This window comes from Oncorhynchus tshawytscha, linkage group LG10 (assembly GCF_018296145.1).
Source record: "Oncorhynchus tshawytscha isolate Ot180627B linkage group LG10, Otsh_v2.0, whole genome shotgun sequence".
In the NCBI taxonomy this organism is placed as follows: domain Eukaryota; kingdom Metazoa; phylum Chordata; class Actinopteri; order Salmoniformes; family Salmonidae; genus Oncorhynchus; species Oncorhynchus tshawytscha.
Genome location: NC_056438.1, coordinates 51,428,759 through 51,447,573, shown reverse-complemented (window position 1 = coordinate 51,447,573; position 18,815 = coordinate 51,428,759). Strand labels below are relative to the sequence as shown.

Sequence of the window (18,815 nt, the reverse complement as noted above, 5' to 3'; positions counted from 1 at the left end):
TGAGTCTTTCCCCCAGGAACCACACCTGTTGGTATTTTCACAAACAATCACAACATTGTTTCAATAATACAGTATATAGAACTCTTCTCTAGGGTTCCCTTTTGGGAACGACCCCTCCCCCGTTCAGCTGGAACGTGGCGCATGGAACGCAAAAATATTCTTAGAAATATTTAACCTCCACACATTAACAAGTCCAATAGCTCAAATGAAAGATAAACACCTTGTTCATCTAGCCAGCAAGTCAGATTTCTAAAATGTTTTACGGCGAAAACATAGCACATATTTTTGTCAAACCACCACCAAAGACACAGCTAATTTGAATAGCCACGGTGAACAAAATATGCAATCAACAACCGCAGGATTAAAAGAAAAATAATTCACTAACCTTTTGAAAATCTTCATCAGATGACAGTAATAGGACATGTTATACAGTACATTTATATTTTTTTCAATAATATGCTATTTATATCCATAAATCTCTGTTTACAATGACGCCATGTTCAAAAATGCTACTCAAATGTCCGGAGAAATGATGATAGCCCCGGCAGATAACGTCAAATAACAAGCAATACACATCATAAACTTTGACTAAATATACATGTTCTACATATAGTTAGAAAGATACACTTCTTCTTAATGCAACCGCTGTGTTACATTTATTTTTAACGTTACAGAATTCGTTCACTAGGCTATAATATGAGACGGCGCTCATAGATTAGCAATATGACTCCGCTATCTTGGAGTCCACAGAAACCCAAAATAAACACAAAAATATTCCCTTACCTTTGATGTTCTTCGATCAGAAGACGTGGAAGGAGTTATACTTACCAAAAACTGCGTTTGGTTTTCAAGTCTGTGTCTTTAGGTTATCAAACACGACAAATTCCGGTTGAAATGCAGCCAAAATTCTAGTGGATGCGCATCTAAACTTCAAAATTACATATTATATGTCGACTAAACTGGTCAAACTAAGTGCAGAATCAAACTTTAGCATGTTCTAAACATGCAAAACAATCCTTAGCTCGAACAGACAAACCTACATCGTTTGGTCAAACCTGGAACAAAGAGAGCTCTGAATGAAAGTACATGTATTTTCGCGTGACCCGGAGGTTTCAGCCCGCCAAAACTCGAGGGAGCTCGGGATTCTCACAATGAGAGGCCCCACTGAAAGAGGACACCGCGCTGAAGAGATAGGAACTGTTCCCAGATCCGTAGCTGGTTGGAGGCGATGACGTCAAAGTTGGGCCAACTTTCATGATGACAAGAGAGAGTTTGGGAGAATGGCTGCCCTGAGAGTTCTGCTTTACATACAGACATAATTTGAACGGTTTTAGAAGCTTTAGAGTGTTTTCTACTCAATAATAATTATTATATGCATATATTAGCAATTTTTGACAGATTTTTTTCTGTTTACTATGGGCACGCAATTCCTCCAAAGGGGGCAGTAGTCAGCCCTATCTTTAACGGCTTTTTCTACTCAAAAAGGTGTTGTATAAGCTCAGGTCAATGAGGCCTACAGGCCATAAATAGAAAATAGAAGTTAAAACTTCTAATGTTCACAAGAACTTAACTAGATAAAAAAGATCTAACACAACATTAGGTGATAATATATGTATTATTATGGATTTATAATCATCTATAATGGGGCGGTCATTTTGGACCGGGAACACAGAATTAATTAACCTAAACAAACACAACAGGAGGGTTAAGTAGTATGCTTTATTTGTTTAACCAGTAGTTGTTTGCTCTCTTCAAAAGTAAAAAATTGTATTCCAGCTTATGTTCAGACATGTATTTCCTTTACATTGTAAAGATTATTCATGGGCTTTTTCTAAAATAGGGATTTATTTTTTATTTCTAAATCAGATTGAATTTTTGGGGAGTATAAGATTATCATTCCCCTAATGCACGCCTTGAAGACATCTCAAATTATACCGGGGATCGGCTTTTCTCTGTCCTCTATGTCTACATTTGTAATGGTAAAGGTTTTTATTTTTTTGTTTATGTATTTAATATATTTCGGGTCCCATACATGTGCTTTGTTTATTCTCCAAATTCTGGTTGCTAAGTGTATTTTCCATTAGTGTAATTAAGAATGATCCGTTATCACCATATCATGAATTTTGGAATCCAGTAAATTGTATAGTGCACTTTTGGAAACAAAATCTAGTCAATTCTTGAATAGATTTTCTTACTTTGAGAAAAAAAGGATTAGTATTTTGTAGTTGAGAATGGTAATCTCCAGGTGTGCTGTAAATCATTTGTAGAGATTACATTTTTCAACCACTTTGGAGGCTCCTTAAATTAGCCTTTTTTATTGCTACGTCTGTCAGTCTTAACAAATGTATGATTTAGTTCACTTGCTAAGATAATAGTTCCTGTTTGGATTTGAAACAACAATGTGTAATTTTCACAATGTAAGGTAAAATTCTAAATGACCTTCTTGGTCCATGTGCTGGGATAATGCTATATTGTTATTTATCAGGATGCCTACACCTCTGCTGTTACTACAGTAAGAGGCAGCACAGGCCTCACCAACCCAGCTTCTCTTTACATGTAACATGTATATATTTTTTTAAATGTAACTCTTGCAAGAAAACGATATCTGCTGCCAATCTCTTTAAGTGTTTGAGAACCATTTGCTTTATTTTGCCCCCATCATGGAGCCCATGTATATTTCATTGTGATAAATTAGATTTTTTTTTCATGTATAGAATCAAAGTTAACCTTATCTGTTCTGTCTATCATTGAAGAACCAAGTAAAACATTTGAGCAGACATGATATATGAGGGTGGTGGACATTCCATAGAATGGGAGGATCATAGTATAAATACAGTACATAGTTACAGTATACCCTATGTCATATAATCTGTCGTTCTGCCCCTGAGAAAGGCAGTTAACCCCGAACAACAACTACTCTCTGGGCGCCGATGACATGGATGTCGATTAAGACAACTCCCCGCAACGCTCTGATTCAGAGGGGTTGGGTTATATGCGGCAGACACATTTCAGTTAAATGCAGTCAGTTGTACAACTGGCGAGGTATCCCCCTATGCCTCCTCACACCCATTCTCCCCCTCCCTCCTACACATATTGTCAAAGATTCCAGTCACCCAACTTAAATACTGTTCTCTCTGCTACCGCATGGCAAACGGTACCAGAGCGCCAAGTCTAGGACCAAAAGGCACCTTAACAGCTTCTACCCCAAGCCATAAGACCGCTGAACAATTAATCAAATGGCCACCCATACTAATTACATTGACCCCCTCCCATTTGGTTTTACACTGATGCTACTTGCTGTTTATTATCTATGCATAGTCACTTTACCCCTACCTACATGTGAAAATTACCTCGACTAACCTGTACCCTTGCACATTGACTCGGTACCGGAACCCCTTGTATATTGCCTCGTTATTGATATTATATTGTGTTATTTTTTATAATTTTTTACTTTAGTTTATTTTGTAAATATTTTCTTAACTCTTTCTTGAACTGCATTGTTGGTTAAGGGCTTGTAAATAAGCATTTCATGGTAAGGTCTACACTTTTGTATTCGGCGCATGTGATCAATAAAGTTTGATTTGATTTATTCATATTCACCTGCCTTCACTCTCCCATTCATATACATGGACATATACCCACACATACACCCACTGACACCCTCTCGCCCACACACATAGAACAATTCACAATTATTGACTTACATGCTTTATTTCATCTTTTATATTGTCTTTTCAGTGTCCATGTATCTCATTGGCATCGGTTGATTCTAGCGTTACTTCCTAGAAAATAACATTTACCTGGGGGCAATAGAGTCTAGATTGTATTGGGGGAGGGGGAAATAATTATGTCTCAATTTACAATAAGCTGGTCTTGGGCATCACTGTATGTAGGTTAGTGTGTTTATCAGTTTTTATCACATGTTGGATTATTCAAGGAGAGTTGGGTTGAAGCATTCGAATGCCAAGAAAAATTGGTTTGTTTTCAGTGAGGACTGGATGGAATTGTGAGGATGACCACACAATTTATTTTCATAATGAGACAAATCTATTGCTTTTCTACCCAAAGACGCAAAATAAATGTTGTGATCTGTTTAATAAACATTGGAGGGCAGCAAAATGGATAAACGAGTGTGGCATTAAAGTAGGAACAGCTTGATCGAATGGTGAAAACTGGTACTTTCACACTACTTTATGGTAAATTGTCACGCCCTGATCTGTTTCACTTGTCTTTGTGATTGTCTCCACCCACCTCCAGGTGTCACCCGTTTTCCCCATTAGTCCCTGGGTATTTATTCCGGTGTTCCCTGTTTTTCTGTTGCCAGTTTGTCTTGTCAAGTCAACTTTTGCCTTCCACAACCATTTTCTTGCCTGCCCCTTGTATTATAATAAATATCAGAGACTCTAACCATTTGTCTCCCGTGTCTGCATTTGGGTCTTGCACCGTGCCCTCATAGTAAATAATGCAAGCGACTTCAATTACTAATTTCTCTGAGCAGGGGAAAAATAACATCACCAGATTCACAGGGAATACATTATATAGTATGGAGAAGCAACCCTCCAAGCCAAAGCTTCATACTACTTGTTAAACATAAAGAACTGATACCGTATTGTCATGTCTTTGGCTCTGTCGGATTAAGTGATGACATGCTATTCTATAAAATCCTTTCTCCATAATTAATATTACCTGATTGAGCTAATCATGTAAATGTAATGAACTAGAGAGTCGGGGCACCACAAAATAATATTTATAGAGCTGTTATCTATCAAACTCTTAAAGACCTAGTAATATTTTACATCAATAGCAGTCAATATTAATCGTCACCTTAATTCAGTCTCATCTGAAAGTTGTACATTCTTGGTTATCTTCACGAACCCTGTGGCTAACAAGTTGAATCAGCAATACAAAATTGGGTTTATTATTTATTTTCTAAATACCTAACTAATCACAGAGAATTACATGTACAAAGAATGAATTATACCTTGATTACAAATGATGTCATAAAGGAAAACGTCCCTAGCGGGCGGAACAGATATGACAGCTGGTTACACAAAAGAAAAGGAACTGGGTTTGAGTGAAAGAGGGGGAAGACTGAGGGACAAAGGGCGAAGCTGTGCTATCGTAAATACAGTATCTTATGCATTCTAAATTACCGCCCATTTGGAAAAGGAAAATACAATAAATATTTACTCTGAGCTGCGCTTCGGTAGGTTGGTGGTAGATGGAAGGCCATGTTGCCAAACCGAGTCCTTTGTCCTTTGAAGAATGTCTTTGGTGGTCAATTGGATACGTTGTAGTAACGTCGTTGTGTGGTAGACGGGATACTCTGTCTGTTCTATCCTAGCCCGCGTTTGCTGTTGCTAACTCAACAGCTAGAAGGTATCACTTCTGTTCTGTAGTGAATAAGAGTTCAAAGTTCATACCATTCGCAACCAAAGCTCACGCTGAGGTTGGCTTAGTTCTGTAGTTGACATGTTAGTACTTTTAACGCAGAGGCTGCAGACCTTGCGTACTTGGAACAGGAGGTTATATTGCCGTCAAGGCTTTATACAGGAAGGGAGAGGAGGGCGTGTTTGAAAAGATTTATAACCCATGTCCCTTCACAGGCACGGACCACTGATTGAGCAGAGCCCTAACCTTATGAAAACCCAAATCTCTCATTTGGAAGCTAAAATTACATTTAATCTCTTCACCAATAATTTTATATTCAAACATTTAAATTGAACAACAATTCCATGTGAATCCGATAACTACAATGTGCAGACTTTCCACTGTAGAGTTTATGTCATCTTATCATTCATGAGAATGTCTCAGATGACAACCGAATTGACATCATATTCATTAAGTACCGCCGGATATGTTCAATTGGTCGGATTACCAGAATATAGTTCATTTCCCCCCACCTTCCGATGTTCCCAGAATCTCTATGTTAATCAAGGGATTTTCAAATTTCACATCAGTAGGGTAGAGAGAGGAAAAAGGGGGGAAGAGGTATTTATGACTGTCATAAACCTAGCCCCAGGCCAACGTCATGACAGTATATTGGTTGTTGGGGTGGGATTGGCATTGGGTATGGGGAGTCCGTGGGTGGCTTTTGACCGAACAATTATGGATTACTCATTAGTAGGAACAAGTTTGGTCCAAATTGAATGTTGGGTACTATATGTCTTATACATTTAAATGACCTATTTGGCTGCAAACAATAAGCTTAATTTCTCAGAGATCAGATTATATTTCAACAAAATAATTTTTCAGGAATGCTAAATGCTAAATTGTATCTGTTCCTACTAAAACTACAGAAGCAATTTCAGAACAATCTGATATGGTGGGTGTCAATCCTCTTTCCTGTGTTTTTGAGGTGGAATGGCTCAATGCTGATATCTTGCAATTCTACACATTTTGCATGAGTTGGAGAGAAAATGTTGCAGTTATGAAGATTATTCTTTAGATTTTCCCATGATTTATAACATGTTCGTATGATATCTGAGAGAATGTGACTTGGCCATGGACCCTATAGCAGCCGTGGGGCCCTATGCGCAGCGTGAAGTCTGATATGTAATGATATGTCTGGAATCAATATACTTCTTTATGATCAACATACATTTATTCAGATCCAGCCTATAGCTTATCCAACCCTATTCATTCAACATACATTCCCTTCTACTATCAACAAGCTGATCCCTTTACAATCAGCATATGCATTAATCTAGTCCAGAAGCTCTCTGACAGACATTCATATTGTGAGAAGTGAAAACCTTCACTCAGTTTGTATTCTATTTATCCAAATATTATCAGATTCCTATCAGCAGGCTGTCTCACCAAGCACTGGCACATTTACAATGCATGGCATATGAATATAATGCATGGTGCCAGATGATGTCACAATGTATAAGAGACATCTAATCAGGTGGATTTGTCATCCACATTCCAGGCGTATTCCGAGTGTTTTTAAACACATGCAGCCTCATGCTCATCTGCAGCAGCTTGAATATAAATATTAATGAATTGAAAGTGCAAACAAAACCGCTTTTTATTGGAATGAATAAATGTTTTCCTTCTAACTTAGTTGATGTATATGCTTTTTTAAATACAATACCGGAGTATTTTTGTAATGAAATAGATTGTACTGTAAAAGTATTCATACCCCTTGACTTATTTAAAAAGGTTGTTGTGTTAGCATGAATAAAAATGTGATTAAATTACATTTGTTTTCTCACCCACACAATACACCGTAATGACAAAATGAAAACGAAATACAGAAATATCTAATTTACATAAATATTCACACCCCTGAGTCAGTACTTTCTAGAAACACCTTTGGCAATGATTACAGCTGTAAGAGCTTTCCACACCTGGATAATTATTTTTAAAATTCTTCGAGCTCTGTCAAATTGGTTGTTGATCATTGCTAGACAACCGTTTTAGGGTCTTGCCATAGATTTTCAAGTAGATTTAAGTCAAATCTGTAACTCGGCCAATCAGGAAAATTTACTGTCTTCTTGGTAAGCAACTCCTGTGTAGATTTGGCCTTGTGTTTTAGTTTATTGTCCTGCTGAAAGGTGAATTCATCTCCCAGTGTCTGGTGGAAAGCAGACAACCAGGTTTTAATCTAAGATTTTGCCTGTGCTTAGCTCCATGCCCTGCGACAAACCATCAAACAGGCAAAGCGTCAATACAGGGCTAAGTTTGAATCAAACTACACCGGTCCGACGCTCGTCTTATGTGGCAGGGCTTGCAAACTATTACAGACTACAAAGGGAAGGACAGCCACGAGCTGCCCAGTGACACGAGCCTACCAGACGAGCTAAATCACTTCTATGCTCGCTTCGAGGCAAGCAACACTGAGGCATGCATGAGAGCATCAGCTCTTCCGGACAACTGTGTGATCACGCTCTCCGTAGCCGACCTGAGTAAGACCTTTAAACAGGTCAACATACACAAGGCTGTGGGGCCAGACGGATTACCAGGACGTGTGCTCTGGGCACGTGCTGACCAACTGGCAGGTGTCTTCAGTGACATTTTCAACATGTCCCTGATGAAGTCTGTAATACCAAAATGTTTCAAGCAGACCACCATAGTCCCTGTGCCCAAGAACACAAAGGCAACCTGCTTAAATGACTACAGACCCGTAGCACTCACGTCTGTAGCCATGAAATGCTTTGAAAAGTTGGTAATGGCTCACATCAACACCATTATCCCAGAAACCCTAGATCCATTCCAATTTGCATACCGCCCAAACAGATCCACAGATGATTGAATGTCTATTGCACTCCACACTGCCCTTTCCCACCTGGACAAAAGGAACACTTACGTGAGAATGCTATTCATTGACTACAGCTCAACGTTCAACACCATAGTACCCTCAAAGCTCATCACTAAACTAAGGATCCTGGCACTAAACACCTCCCTTTGCAACTGGATCCTGGACTTCCTGACGGGCCGCCCCCAGGTGGTGAGGGCAAATAGCAACACATCTGCCACGCTGATCCTCAACACTGGAGCTTCCCAGGGGTGCGTGCTCAGTCCCCTCCTGTACTCCCTTTTCACCCACGACTGCATGGACAGGCACGACTCCAACACCATCATTAAGTTTGCAGACGACACAACAGTGGTAGGCCTGATCACCGACAACGACGAGACAGCCTATAGGGAGGAAGTCAGACCTGTCCGGGTGGTGCCAGAATAACAGCATATCCCACAACGTAACCAACACTAAGGAGATGATTGTGGACTACGGGAAAAGGAGGACCGAGCACACCCCCATTCTCAGCGACGGGGCTGTAGTTGAGCAGGTTGAGAGCTTCAAATTCCTTGGTGTCCACATCAACAACAAACTAGAATGGTCCAAACACACCAAGACAGTCGTGCAGAGGGCACGACAAAGTCTATTCCCCCTCAGGAAACTAAAAGATTTGGCATGGGTCCTGAGATCCTCAAAAGGTTCTACAGCTGCAACATCGAGAGCATCCTGTCTGGTTGAATCACTGCCTGGTACGGCAATTGCTCGGCCTCTGACTGCAAGGCACAACAGAGGGTAGTGCTTACGGCCCAGTACATCACTGGGGCTAAGCTGCCTGCCATCCAGGACCTATTGTCACGGCCGTCAAAAGAAGTGGACCAAGGTGCAGCGTGGTGAGCGTACATTTCTTTTATTTTAGACATGTCGCCAACAAAACAACAAATGAAAGAAACAACCGTGAAGCTTAGAAGGCATTAGTGCCACAAACAAAGTTAACTACCCACACTGAAAGGAGGGAAAAAGGGCTACCTAAGTATGATTCCCAATCAGAGACAACGATAGATAGCTGTCCCTGATTGAGAAACATACCCGGACAAAACAAAGAAATACCAAAACATAGAACATAGAATCCCCACCCAAATCACACCCTGACCAAACCGAAATAGAGACATAAAAAGCTCTCTAAGGTCAGGGCGTGACAGTACCCCCCCCCCCAAGGTACGGACTTCGGCCGCAAAACCTGAACCTAGGGGAGGGTCCGGGAGGGCATCTATCCGCGGTGGTGGCTCTGGTGCGGGACGTAGACCCCGCTCCACCTCTGGCTCACCCCACTTTGGTAGCGCCTCTGGTGTGGGGACCTGCGCGGCCGACTCCGGACTGGGGACCCTCTCTGCGGGCTCCGGACTGGGCACCCTCTCTGCTGGCCCAGGACTGGGCACCCTCTTTGCGGGCCCCGGACTGGGCACCCTCGTTGCGGGCCCTGAACTGGAGGCCGTTACTGGAGGCTCTGGACTGGAGGCTGTCAATGGAGGCTTCGTGCCATGGATCATTACTGGAGGCTTCTTGCCATGGATCATCACTGGAGGCTTCTTGCCATGGATCATCACTGGAGGCTTCTTGCCATGGATCATCACTGGAGGCTTCTTGCCATGGATCATCACTGGAGGCCTCTTACCATGGATCATCACTGGAGGCTTCTTGCCATGGATCATCAATGGAGGCTTCTTGCCATGGATCATCACTGGAGGCTTCTTGCCATGGATCATCACTGGAGGCTTCTTACCATGGATCATCACTGGAGGCTTCGTGCCATGGATCATCACTGGACTGGAGACACACACAGGAGGCTGGCTCTGGGAGCAGGCACAGGACGACATACAGGAGTCCTGGTTCTGGGAGCGGGCACAGGATACACAGGGCCGTGGAGGCGCACTGGAGCCCTCGAGCGTAGAGCCTGCACATCGTGTCCTGGCTGGATGGTTACTTTGGCAAGGCGGGGTGCAGGCACAGGACGCACTGGGCTGTGCAGACGCACCGGATACACAATGCGCAGAGCCGGAGCAGGATATCATGAGCCGTAGAGACGTACTGGCGGCCAGATGCGCTGAGCCGGCACCCTCCGACCTGGCTGGATGCCCTCTCTAGGCCGGGGGTGATGGTTGGATTCACGTTTATTGTCGAAGGAATGAGCGTTACACCGAGGCCTGTACTCTAGAGCGGGATCGATTTGGAGGTGGAGGGTCCGTCATGGTCTGGGGTGGTGTGTCCCAGCATCATCGGACAAAGCTTGTTGTCATTGCAGGCAATCTGAACACTATGTGTGACAGGGAAGACATCCTCTTCCCTCATGTGGCACCCCTTCCTGCAGGCTCATCCTGACATGACCCTCCAGAATGACAATGCCACCAGCCATACTGCTCGTTTGTGTGTGATTTCCTGCAAGACAGGAATGTCGGTGTTCTTCCATGGCCAGCAAAGAGCCTGGATCTCAATCCCATTGAACACATCTGGGACCTGTTGGATTGGAGTGTGAGGGCTAGGGCCATTCCCCCCAGAAATGTCCGGGAACTTGCAGGTGCCTTGGTGGAAGAGTGGGGTAACATCACACAGCAAGAACTGGCAAATCTGGTGCAGTCCATGAGGAGGACATGCACTACAGTACTTAATGCAGCTGGTGGCCACACCAGATACTGACTGTTACATTTTATTTTGACCCCCCCTTTGTTCAGGGACACAATATTTCATTTCTGTTAGTCATATGTCTGTGGAACTTGTTCAGTTTACGTCTCAGTTGTTGAATCTTGTTATGTTCATGTAATTATTTACACATGTTAAGTTTGCTGAAAATAAACGCAGTTGACAGTGAGAGGATGTTTATTTTTTTGCTGAGTTTATGTGGGGTGGCAGGTAGTCTAGTGGTGAGAGCGTTGGGCAGTAACTGAAAGGTTTGCGTGATCAAGTCCTCGAGCTGACAAGGTAAAAATCTGTCGTTCTGCCACTGAACAAGGCAGTCAACCCATTGTTCCCTGGTAGACCATCGTTGTAAATAAGAATTTGTTCTTAACTGACTTGCATAGTTAACAGCTCAAATTAGAAAATAGAAACAACAGTCAATCATTACTTTACGATGGTCATTCAATGTGGAACATTTCAAGAACTTTGAACGTTTCTTAAAATGCAGTCGCAAAAACCATCAAGCGCTATGATGAAACTTCCTCTCACAGGGACTGCCACAGCAAAGGAAGACCCAGAGTTACTTCTGCTGAAGAGGATAAGTTCATTAGAGTTACCAGCCTCAGAAATTGCAGCCCAAATAAATGCTTCACAGAGTTCAAGTGACAGGCGCATCTCAATATCAACTGTTCAGAGGAGACTACGTGAATCAGGTCTTCATAGTCAAATTCAAATATACCATTACTAAAGAACATCAATAATAAGAAGAGACTTGCTTGGGAGAAGAAACACGAGCAATGGACATTAGACCGGTGGAAATCTGTCCAAATCTGAGTCCAAATTTGAGATTTTTGGTTCCAACCGCCGTGTCTTTGTAAGATGCAGAGTAGGTGAATGGATGATCTCCGCATGTGTGGTTCTCACCGTGAAGCACAGAGGAGGAAGTGTGATGGTGTGGGGGTGCTTTGCTGGTGACACTGTCAGTGATTTATTTAGAATTCAGGGCACACTTAATCAGCATGGCTACCACAGCAATCTGCAGCAATATCCCATCCCATCTGGTTTGCGCTTAGTGGGACTATCATTCCTTTTCATCCTGACAATGACCCAACACACCTCCAGGCTGTGTTAGGGATATTTGACCAAGAAGGAGATTGATGGAGTGCTGCATCAGATGACCTGGCCTCCACAATCATCCAACCTCAACCCAATTGAGATGGTTTGGGATGAGTTGGACCACAGAGTGAAGGAAAAGCAGCCAAAGTGCTCAGGTATGTGGGAACTCCTTCAAGACCATTCCAGTTGAAGCTGGTTGAGAGAATGCCAAGGGTGTGCAAAGCTGTCGTCAAGGCAAATTGGTGGCTACTTGAAGAATCTCAAATATAACATATATTTTGATTTGAATACTTTTTTGGTTACTAGATGATTCCATATGTTTTACATTATAGTTTTGATGTCTTCACTATTATTCTACAATGTAGAAAATTGTAAAAATGAAGAATCCTCGAATGAGTAGGTGTGTCCAAACTTTTGACTGGTACTGTATATTGTTGGTCCCATGTTTCATGAGTTGAAATAAAAGATCCCTGGAATTTTCAATACACACAGAAAGCTTATTTAGTTCAAATTGTGTGCACACATTTGTTAACATCCCTGTTAATGAGCATTTCTCCTTTGTCGATATAATCAATCCAGCTGACAGGTGTGGCATATCAAGAAGCCGATTAAACAGCATGATCGTTACATGGCACAATGTGCCGGGGACCATAAAAGGCCACTCTAATGTGACCGACTGATTCGATTCATTCTTATGTAGCAACATTTTTTAATGGCTTTTTGAAAGTAGACTCAGACCTAGAAAATGGTATATCATACATTACAGTTGAGGAACAATTGGAAAGTAATTCTGCTTTGAAAGTAGACACGTGTATCCTAAACAACAGAGGTGGGACCAAGTCATTGTTTTACAAGTCACAAGTAAGTCTCAGCACTCAAGTCTCAAGTCAAGTCTCAAGTCCTAAACTTTGAGTTTCGAGTCCTAAACAAGTCATAATGTGCTCTTCACCAAATGTAAAACCATTTCATATTTTTAACAAGAGTATTAGTTAGTATATTACATTTACGCAAATCATGAATGCTTTAAAAAACATCTATATATTTATTACTTTCCAAATAAACCTTATATTTCCATGAGAAAAACACCACTACCCCCCCCCCCTCTCCCCATAGTGATCGACTATTGAGGATCGCTATGGGGCGCAATTGGGCGATGTAGGAGTAGGGTTTATCAGAGCATTCTGACCTAACAGCAGCAGTCAAGCACACAAGCTAACTGGCTGACGTTGGCTAGCTACTTCCAGATACAAATGAGAGAACAGCTCACTCTGACCATTTTACTCACCCTAGCAGATCTGGTTAGGCTGTTTTCATCTTATCCAGAGTGTTGGTGACTGCAACTGTGCTGCAGGCAACAATTTAATTATGCTTTGTTGCCAACGTTTATTGACACCGGCCATATTCAACAGGTGTTGAGCGCTCTGGCACACTCAGAAGTGAGTACTCTGAAATCAGAGTAGATAGCCAGAGCGAATTTACCAGTGACAGTTGTCACAGTGACATCCTCCTGAAATAGTTACTTGCATAGTGGAGTCTTTCGTTTAGACATGTAACTAGTTAGCTAAACATTGAACCATAATCCCAACTCATAATGTTACTACTATTCCTAGAAGATGAAAATGTCCCAGTTTTTCCATGGCCTGCATACGGACCAGACATGTCAACCATTGAGCGTGTTCCAGTTCCCGTCAATATTCAACAACTTCGCACAGCCATTGATGAGGAGTGGGACAACATTAACCCTCCCGTTGTCCTGGTACTGTGTCTAGTCCCCGCGTCCTCCGGGTCACCCTGTCCCGTCCTGGCTAAAGGCCCAATGTGCGCAAGTGTGACAGTAGGCGTGTGAACAGCCTTTGCAGATGTATTTCTTACACCTGCAGCACACCGTGTGTGTCTTGGAGTCCTTCTTGGGTGGGCAGAGCTGACACCTCTTCCTCTTACTTGCCCCGGTGGCCGGGGCAACGAGCGGGGCAGCGGCCGTGCCAGCGGCGGGGCCCTCGCGCTGTTGATCAGGAGGCGCCGCCGTAGCACTCTGTAGGACTTTGACAAGGGCTGACGCCGCTTCGGTGTGGGGCAGATGCTGCCTTCTTTGGATCAGCGGCTTCACGAGTGCCTTTCCCAGCTGCTCGAGGAACACCCTGCGCTTGTTCCGCTTGCCAGGCATCCAGTCAGGCTTGATCTCTCGCCATATGACAAAGGCGTTGTAGGAGGACACGTCGAGGATGTTGTGGAAGACGACCAGGGGCCAGCGGGCAGTCATCCGTCTGCAGCTGTAGGTGCCCACCACCTTGTCTAGGTTGTCCACGCCGCCCTTGTTGCAGTTGTAGTCTAGGATGAGGGCCCGGCTTCTTGTCACGGCGATCGCTGATGTGGCCCTCTGTGTGCAGCGTGCTCAAGAGTAGCACGTTCTTGTTTCTCTTTGCCAGGTAGGACACCAGAGTGGCGGTGGGCGTGAAGGCGAACCTGGAGGACAGGACCTGTCTGCCCCTGGACTCGAGCAGCGCGGGCGGGAGCTCGGCCTTGTTCTTTCTCACCGTGCTCACCATGGTGAGGTTCCTCTCGAGGAGCCGCTGGCCCAGGTCGTAGGAGGTGAAGAAGTTGTCGCAGGTGACGTTGCGACCGCTCAGGCCTTGTTGTCAGATCGAGGACGACGCGCATCCCCTGGTTCTTCTCGGGGCCTCCGCCGGCCGCCTAGCCGGTGTACACTTGCATCTTCCAAGCGTAGCTGGACTTGGCGTCGCAGGCCACCCACGACTTGATGCCGTATTTGGCCGGCTTGCTGGGGATGTACTGACGGAAAGGACAGCGGCCTTTTGGAAAGGGGACAAGACATTAGTGTGGTTACTGTGTGCAACGGGGGCCAAGGGCCACATTTTGTGATACACACGCTCTGTATAGACATGTAAGCACATGCGCACGCACGCGCACGCACAGTACCTCTGAACGAGACCAGTTGCTCGTCCACCGTCACGTCGGGCCCCGGGTTGTAGAGGGCCGGCAGCTGCGCCTCCCACAGGTCCCAGACCTCCTGTATGGCTGCGAGTTTGTCCGTGGCAAGTCTGGCGGGTCTCGACTGGCGGTCGTCGAATCGCAGCAGCCTCGAGTACCTGTGAAAGACCTTGAGCGACATGGTGGCTCGGAACACGGTCCTGCCGCTCTCAGCGTCCCACAGGCTTGCCGCGGCCTCACCCCGGGACCTGTAGACGCCCGCTAGGATCAGCAGCCCTAGGTAGGCGCGCAGGTCCGTGGCATCCATGGGTCGCCAGCCGTCGCCGTACTTTCTGGCCCCGTGCAGGTTCGTCATTTCCACAATTATCCTTTCTATCGCCGGTGTGACAAACAGGTGGAAGGCGGACGCGATGTCGCGGGCCTGTGTCGCGGCATAGGCCGTGGGGCCCGGAGTCTTTAGGGTGTCTGTGACCAACAGATGCATATCTGTATTCCAATTCATGTGAAATCCTAATATTAAGGCCAAATAGATTTATTTCAATTGACTGATTTCCTTATATGAACTGTAACTCATTCAAATCTTTTACATTTTGGCATGTTGCTTTTCTTTTTTGTAAAGTATAATATCACTAGCCATTAGCTGGAATGTCACTCAAACAATTTGATTACAGTTGGATTTAATCCCCTGAGATTGATTGGCTATGATTATCGATACCGGATTACAAATGGCAGTATATCTACAGAAGCAGACATATTATGTGTGAGTGTGTGTGTGTGTGTGTCCATGCATCCACATGTTCTATCCACTACATGTCAAACCTCATACAGTATTTACATATGAAAACCACTAAAATCAATACAGACACAGAGGGGGATGACAGCATAGAAAATCAATGTCGCCAAACACTCATTACATTCAGCAAGACAGGGATGAGGAAAGGTCCAAGGCACAAGGCCGATCTGTACTGTACTGACCGAAGGTCCCTATCAATTGACCAGACAATCAAGTTATGGCATACTACAGGCCACTAGGGAGTCATTACCATTACGAAAGTGCCACCTTTATCGACTCCAATGAGCCATGGCTGTCGCTAGTGTTGCTAAAAGGATTTTGCAGAGTCACAGTGAATTAGGACTCAAAATGGCACCGGCCCCTTTTCGCTCCTTGTCAAGGAATATTGAGTGGTGGTTTTTGGGATGGCTGTTTGGCGCTCAGCATGAACTCATGCAATATCAGGGACACAGGGGAGGTGGGGTACAGATGCGGAGGGGCGGGTGGATTGCTAGACGGGTGGAAGAGGGGAGAGGCGATGGGTCAGAGGAATGGAGAGATAGAGGGGTCATAGGCATAGATGAATAGCAGGATTTTGGGGTTAATTTTTTTAATTTAGTTTCAGCGCGTACTGTTATGTCTTGAGATTGATCTTTTCCCCGCAATGGCTTTTTACATTTATATATTTTTTTGTGCTACTAACTACTTTTCTCATTAATTAAATGTTCTCAGTGAACAATGTTAAGAGACATCTGTTCATCAAAATCTAACCGCCAAGTCACATTTGCAAATAAAATCCTGTTACTTCCTGTTCTCTTTCACTAGTCATCTCTGTCTCTCTCTTTCTCCTCCTTTTCCCATTCCTATCTTTCTTTCTGGTGAGCGATCAATGGTTATCATCTGCTGAGCGCGGTGACAGAGACAGAGACTGCTGCAAGCCCATTCCAAGTCGATGGCACTTTTTCATCAAGGCTGACACCAGCCTAAACAAAGCAGACCCATTTCCCTGCCACCACACAAACACATTATCCTGTCCATAATGGGCCTGCCTGTATGAAAGGGAAGCAGGAGGAACAAAATGGAGTTTCACATTATAAGAATCACTAACTCTCTGGTCCACTTCTTTCTCTTTCCCTTTCATTCAACTTTTCTCGGAGGCCATGGCATCTTTGTAAACCAATGCATTTGACTTTTGTTGGATGTTGAATTCAGAATGATGATAATAGTGTTGCTCCCATCTGTCCTTCTGTCCATTCAGCTATCCATCCATCTGTCCCTACACCATCCATCCGTCTACCTATTAATCTGTGGGTGAGATGTGTTTGTGTGTACGTGCTTGCGTGTGTGCCTGTGTGTGTTCACATATGTGTGTGTGTTTGTGTGTACGTGTGTCTCTGTGTTGTTTTGTTTTGGCGCACCTGTTGTTTCATCAAATGAATAAATGATGGCGGTGCGCTGGAGTGGAAAGCATAACGAATGGCTAGGAGAAAAGGCAATTTAGGAAGAATTGCACAGGCCTGCATGGCCAAGGAACGGAATGGGTTTTTACTGTGAAGTATAACCAATGCATTACAAAACGCATTACCAGAGCTTTATTGAAAAAGCCAAGTACCCCTCTCTCCCCTTTCTGAACATGGCCTGCATTAACTCAGCCTACATGCTTAGGTACTCAAAGTCACTTTCAAAAAAGTCAGAGAAGAGCTGGTTTCACTGAGAAGGCCACACAAGCAGAAGTGAGAAGAAAAGGACAGTGATAGGTGGTATGTTTTTCTATTCAAACAATGGGATTGTAGACACACTGCTATGGGTCACAGTGGAGTATTACAGTATTGAACCCACTTTAACAACACACTCTGCCATTCCTGACTCCCCTTATTGCCATCCCTCTACCATGATTTACAGGACAAACATACAGTAATTCTGCAATACCTGACTAACCTCCTCTTACATGGCTAACCTAGGCCTATCTAAGCTGACCCTGACTTAAATGATTTGTGCTCTGGGGCAATCAATGTTAGCCCTAACCTCTGGAAACAAGTCACCTACAGCTTAAAATGCTTCCCCTGACCCAAGATGGTTACGCTATGGCCAGGTGAAGCGTTCCATAAATCGCTGACAGCATACTTACCCTGGCTCGTCAATACAAGCACTGACCCCCTCTAAAACACATGCTGCTGACATGGAATCAGTGGGCTTCGTTCTAATCCCCTATGGACACGTAGCTTCCCAAACCACAGAAATGCAAGCCTCATGTAACCCCAACTGGACCACAGCAGTCGTTCTCCCCTTGAGAGGCTTACGCTGACCATCGCTATGCTCAGTGCCCAGGACCTTATTAGGCTTACCAAAGCCTCACCATGGTCACACTCTCCTGGGTACAGTAAGACCATACTCGCAGCCCCTCGCTTTAAGCTTACCCAGGACCCTCCACACACACACACACACACACACACACACACACACACACACACACACACACACACACACACACACACACACAACCTAGAGCCCGATAAGGCTTACTGTGACTCCCTTCAGACAGTAGACCCACTGTCCTGGGCACTGAACTGATTGGCAGGCTCAGAGGCTCAGTAATGGGAAGAAGAAGGCTGGACCCCATTTCTCCATTTAGGCATTCCTCAGCCTGGTTCTGTCTTTATCTGACAGAGCTGTTCCCAGGGACTTCTGCAACAGACAGATACTCATTCACTGTGTGTGTGTGCGCATTGTACACACGCATTTGTGTATAACCCCCTCAGATCTGATTTGGTGTTATATAAACACAATTCTAATGGTGCCTGCTGTGCTTCTGTGGGCCTGCTCTGCGCTGGAGATAGGGCTCTCTGAATTTTCTCTGTGAATACTTTTATTCCAATACCACCTCTCCTCAAGCAGTCCCAGGCTCACACCACATCACTTTTTATTTTTTCAAAATAAAAAAAGTCCTTTCATGTGCTGCTTTCATTTCGCCTTGTGCACTTTTGTCCTCACACATTATCAAATTGCCTGGGAAAATCACATTTTCTCTCACTTCAGAGGAAACCTTGTAATTAAAAGGACTGTGTA

General features: G+C 44.1%; 1 pseudogene; it reads right to left on the bottom strand.

Annotated features, from left to right (window-relative positions):
- Positions 1–14,105: 14,105 nt before the first annotated feature.
- LOC112259591 lies at positions 14,106–15,461 on the bottom strand (annotated as a pseudogene).
- Positions 15,462–18,815: the final 3,354 nt, after the last annotated feature.